This window comes from Pinus tabuliformis, chromosome 1_1, assembly GCF_031772625.1.
Source record: "Pinus tabuliformis cultivar Carrire ecotype Pingquan chromosome 1_1, CPIR1, whole genome shotgun sequence".
In the NCBI taxonomy this organism is placed as follows: domain Eukaryota; kingdom Viridiplantae; phylum Streptophyta; class Pinopsida; order Pinales; family Pinaceae; genus Pinus; species Pinus tabuliformis.
This window is the reverse complement of record NC_142297.1, coordinates 86,477,064-86,483,142: the sequence shown is the minus strand read 5'-3', so window position 1 is coordinate 86,483,142 and position 6,079 is coordinate 86,477,064. Positions and strand designations below refer to the sequence as shown.

At 35.0% G+C, this 6,079-nt stretch overlaps 1 pseudogene; it reads left to right on the top strand.

Moving 5' to 3' along the window:
- The first annotated feature begins 289 nt into the window (after positions 1 to 289).
- On the top strand, positions 290 to 1,267 carry LOC149211757 (putative protein phosphatase 2C 25 pseudogene; annotated as a pseudogene).
- Positions 1,268 to 6,079: the final 4,812 nt, after the last annotated feature.

Sequence of the window (6,079 nt, the reverse complement as noted above, 5' to 3'; positions counted from 1 at the left end):
CAACGTGGGTGGTAGATTCGGTGTTGACCTAGCAGAAAACTGGAAACTTTCCTAGTGAGCTCAATATAAATGGTCAGCGTATACCTCATAATAATTCAATATATCTAACGAAAGGGCTTGGAGGCATAGAGTCAGTTGAATTTGAAACAACAGAGGGAGAAGGAGACCGGGGGATTTATTGCTGCTTCGCATCACTGTTGTAGAGCCCCTGTGTTGGCTCAACAACAACCGCAACACACAGGTAGTTTTCTAAGGCATCAACAAGTTTCATCACCACCAGATTATGAGCATGGCTTGCATAGTAGCACGGAATTCTGCCTCCTCCATGGGCTCCTGCATGTCTCCCTCTATTCACGATTCTGATATTGAAATATGGGCAGCTTCCCCATGGAATCACGGTTTACAGAAACCCAACAGCAGAGGCGACCAGGCCGGTTTACTTGGGTCTCGGCTGAGTTCCGTGTTGATCACCAGAGACAAAAAACTTCCACGGAACGAGAACGGGGAGAACCTGATCAAGCAGGTGGAGCAGAGGGTGGTCTCTCCCTGTGTAAATTGCCCGGAGGAGAACGGTCCGCTTACCCGCAAGTGCCCTTCGCCTCGGCTCAAGGGTAAACGACCCCAGAGGCTGGATATTCCGCTCAAGTCCCCGAGCCTGGATGCCCGCTCCTTCACAGTGCATCAGCGGATGGAGGTCAATGTTGAGGGTTTTCATTATGCAATGTCATGCAAACAAGGTTCGCGAGAGTTCATGGAGGATACCCACAAGGTCATTGTCAATGTTCTCGGTGATTCCAAACGTGCCTTCTTTGGTGTCTTCGATGGTCATGGCGGTCGGAAAGCTGCAACTTTTGCTGCAGAAAATATTGGGCAGAATATTGTGGATGCTATGGTCCGCATGGAACATGAAACAGACGACAATCTTGAGGAGGCTGTTAAAGCTGGTTACTTAACAACAGATGCAGAGTTCTTGAAGCAGGAGGTTAGCAGCGGTACTGCTTGTGTAACAACTCTAATTGTAAATGGTAACCTGGTGGTTTCTAATGCTGGGGATTGCCGAGCAGTCATTAGCAGAGATGGTGCTTCTGAAGCCCTTACGTGTGATCATCGAGCTGGAAGAGAGGACGAGCGACAACGGATAGAAAATCTCGGTGGAATTGTGGACCTCCGCCATGGTGTTTGGCGAGTTCAGGGATCTCTAGCTGTAACTAGGGCAATAGGCGATTCACACATGAAAAAATGGATAACTGGATGGGTTGTGGGATAAAGTCAGTAATCAAGAAGCAGTGGATATAGCTAGCCCTTTTTGCATCGAGCAGCAGTCTAATTTGACACCATTTAGAGGAGGCCCCAAAGCTGCTTGCAAACAGCTTGTAGAGCTAGCAGTATCTAGAAAATCTCAAGATGATGTTAGTGTGATGATAGTACAACTCGGGCATTTTCGCATGAACACGACTAAGACTGGATGATGTGAGGGAGGGATGCCATCCGAAGAGATCTAGAATAAAACTGAATGAGGTGAGGCAGTTATGCCACCCAGACAGTCCTTGATCTAACCAGCGTGTATGGGGAGTCACCTATATCCATTTTTGTACAGCAGCGCAAATTAGCTGGTCCAGGTCCAATGATTCTTTTCAGAGTCACCCTTCAATTTAGTTTCGATGATCTTTGGTTAAATTTGTGATAAAAATTACAAAAGAATCAGGGTCTTTCAATTAATTCAATCTTTTTGCAAGAGTAAAATTGTGTGGCGTCCTTTGAAATTACGTTGAACAACCCTACTCTCGTTAGCATCTGAAATATGCAATGTTGATTTATTAGACATGTTATTTAAATTAATTTATTTGGTTTTGGTTTATGTAGATTTAGTCTTTCTGGATTTTAGGTTGAAATATTATTTTAAAAATAAAAATTAATTAAAAAAATATATGAAAGTTGGGTAATGAAGTACATGCAACCGCATCAAATTTCATAAAAATTATTAATAATATTAATCAATCAAATTTATATTATGTGACAGAGGTCTCAATTGAACTAATAATTCATTCATTTTATACATATGATTTTATAATTTTTTAATATTAGATAGATTTAAAATATGAATTAAATATAACCTAAGAGGAATTCAATTTTTTCATGTATAATTTTTTTTATGAATCATTATTATTTAAATATTTTGTTTTACATTTTTCATAAATATTATAACTTATTTAATCAATTTTCAAATAAATAAACTATTTTATATATATATATATATCTTAGTCCACTTTTTTTAGTAATAATAAGTGAATATTTATTTAGTTTAAACACTTGAGATTTCCATACCTATAATTTATTTTTAAAATTGGTTTTATATTATTTTTTTAATATTTTCTAAATTTATTTATACAAATGAAAGTTGTTTTAAAGTAGGGAAGGTAATTTCACAGTAAAGATAAATCAAAGTATATATCCGGATATAATGTAAAATATTTAATCTATTAGTTTAATATGAATTTAGTTGAAATAGTGTAAATTAATTAATATAAATATTTATTTAACTTGAATATTCATGTTGAAATAGTAAATTACTTCAATAAAGTTGAATATGACGTAAATAACTTAATGAAATTAAATGCAAAAGCTTTATAATAAAGAAATTATTATTAGAAAGGGATTAATATTTTTTTTTCATATTATTTAATTACTGTGATATAGTTGAAAATTTAAAAGTTTTTTTTGATTCATATTATTTAATGGTTGTAATATAGTTGAAAATTTATTTTTAATTTTTTAATAATAAATTCATCGATAATTAATATTTATTTTAAAAATATATATTAATTTCAATTAAATTATTAATCAATCAAATTTATATTATGTAATTTAATACATTTATTTGAAATAAAAAATATCATTTATGTGGAATAAAAAATATCATTTATTTATTTTACAAATATAATTTTTTAATTTTTTAAAAATAATACATTATATTTTTAATACTAGTATAGATAGGTTTTAAATACAAATTTAATATGATTCAAGAGATTCAATTTTTTCATGTGTAATTTTTTTTTATGAATTGTTATTATTTAAATGTTTTGTATAGTTATTTCAATTTTATTATTATTATTATTTTTTACATTTTTCATAAATATTGATGATGATGATGATGGTGATAGTAATGATGATGATAATGATGATGGTGGTGGTGGTTAGACCAAACTTTGGTCTATCGAACCTAAAGAAACAAATTATTTAGTTTGATTTAAGATTTTATCCTATGCTCAACAAGCTTGGAGAGAAGCCTCCCGAGATCATTGTAATTTTGACATCGTAAAAGGCTAGGAAGGTCACTATTGCAACAAAGATTTTGAAACTATTGACATCGTAAAAGGCTAGGAAGGTCACTATTTCTTTGTGAATTCAATTCATAATTTAGAACATCAATCACAAACATGCAATGAGAAATAACACACATGCACACAATATTTTTTCTATGGGAAAGAAATCTGCTAAAAAAACCCTTTTCCTTATTGCATTAATCTGATGAATAGATATCTATCACAATTACTAGCTCAATCTAATCTCAACTTGCAAGAGAGTAACCTATCTCTCTGCTCACTAAGAAGCTCTGACACAAACCTAGTCAGTTTCTACCTCTGCTCGAGTCCCTATTTCCTTGCGCAATTACTGAGGAAATCAAGCCCCTATTATTTAGGAATTTTCTCCAAAATTCTTGTACAGTTCCCAAGGTTGATCATCAGACTGCATGCAACACCTGTACAATCAAGACAAGTCTACAACTGATGTTACATTACCTTGGAATCTCCATCACAGATGGGGAACTTGAATTCTCTACATGCACTAGCTATTTTTAGTTGATTGATAAGTTAACTCGATGATCACTAAGTTATATGAAGTCTCACGACATAACTGACCTTCCACTAGTTCCTCTAATAGTTAAAACTAGTTTAACTGAAAACAACCTGAAATAACTAACCTTGATTGCTACAAATTAACAACCACACATGCTTAACTAAACTCTAACTCCTTTAACTCGAATTTACTGAGTGAACTAAGTGAAAAAAGACATGTCACACAAGATAATTGCATCCAAGTTGTTGGCTAATGTGGAAATTTGAATTTTCTCAATTTGACCAAGGCAAAGTTAAATTGAGACTTTTGTGCTACATTTTTAAACATCGTTGGAGGCAGTGAATGTGAAGTGAAGCTCCAAGAGGAAAGGATGGCTAACTGGGGCTTCAGATTGTGCAATGCATAGTTCAATAAGGAAAGATGATGGGTGGTTGGTCGGGCAAGTTGTGAAGACATGAAATCTTTATAATTTGACCAAGTGTGCGATCAACGAAGCAAAAGATAAGACTACAACATGACTTGAACATGATCAAACACTCATAAAAAATCAGCCAAAAGACAATGAAACACTTAATACCCAGAATAAACATACATCCATTGAAATGACAACAAAATAACACTTACCTCCAAGTGCGACACTTAAGATACACTTTGCAACACTAGTGTCGACTACAACAAGAAAGTGTTGAGAACTTTGAGAATAGGTTTGATGCATATCTCTATGATAGATAGAACCCAATAGTAAAAGATAAAACACCAAAGTTGATTCCTAAAGGTGCGTTATAACCCCCTTTCACAAAGAGTGACACTTCCCTTAACAAGAGGTGACACTTGGATTTTCTTCACAAAGGAAATTGGAAACTTAAAGAACAAGTATGGAATGACCTTGATAACTAGAAATGGCAGTTCACATAGTTAAGATGAGGCTCTGAATTTTGAATATATGAAAAAATTTAGAGGGTGTTATAGTAGTGACAACACAACATAGCTAATAAATCCATGACATAGCCAAAAGTACCGTATAAACTAAATAAACACTAAAATAGGAAATTGAAACAGTAACAAGTAAGAATGAGTGTCTATGAGTAAGGAGAAAAGACCAATGAATATATTATTGCATGAATAATGACCACCCACTCTTCCCTTAGCACTCACTGTTGGAGCCAAGGATACAAGGAATCCCAAGTGACAGGTCCTAAGTGACAAACCCCTTTCCATGCACCCGAGTGCAACTATTTAATGTGACAAATGAGCTAGTTTTAGGAAACATGTGACTCTGCAGGAAATTTCTACAGGGATACATTATTCAACGACTAATATCTTCCCAAGGTGAAAGTACAGTGCTTCTAAGACTCCCCCAACATTTGACAACCCATGCATATCCACTTCCCTTTTCTACCCACATGACACAACAATAATAGTCATCGAAAGCCCTTATGTAGACTTCGACGCCTAGGGCACTCCTCAACCTCAAGATCCCCTTCGGGCTATGCTACCATTAACATAAAGTGAGCCCAAAAAACACCCATGTCGAGTGACATAAACACAATACCACAATTCCATCCACCAAATAACACACAAAGCCACTTCCTTTCGCATTACCACCTTTAGACAACCACATGCCATTAAATTGCACTTTCGCATTAACGTGCGTTTAACATACATCATAATTGCATAGTGGAGGTAAATAACACACAAAGCCACTTCCTTTCGCATTACCACCTTTAGACAACCACATGCCATTAAATCGCACTTTCGCATTAACATGCGTTTAACATGTAAATCTATTTCGATTAACAGCCCAAAGATCATCAATACCGAATATTTCACAAACAGAACTTAATATGATAGATGACATACCTTGATTAACAGCGGAAGATGTAATGGCTGCCATCTACTTTGATCTGACTCCTGACTGTTCCTCTTCTTCAGAATTCAGTTTCTCTCCTCTTGCCCTCACTTCCTTTATGTGCTTCTTGATGGAGAAGAATGCAACTCTTGTGTGTGGGAGAGAGAGGACCCAATCCTTTATATATTATTTAACTCTAATCTGGTACGTCCATCATATACCAATTCAACGCTTAAGATCTAATGCTTTAGATTAGAAACTGCTTTAGTGCTTTAATGCTTTAAACTGCTTTAGTGCTTTAATGCTTTTAACCGGGTCACATTAAGGTTTAGAAACTGCAGATTTCTAACATTCTCCCACTTGACCCGATTA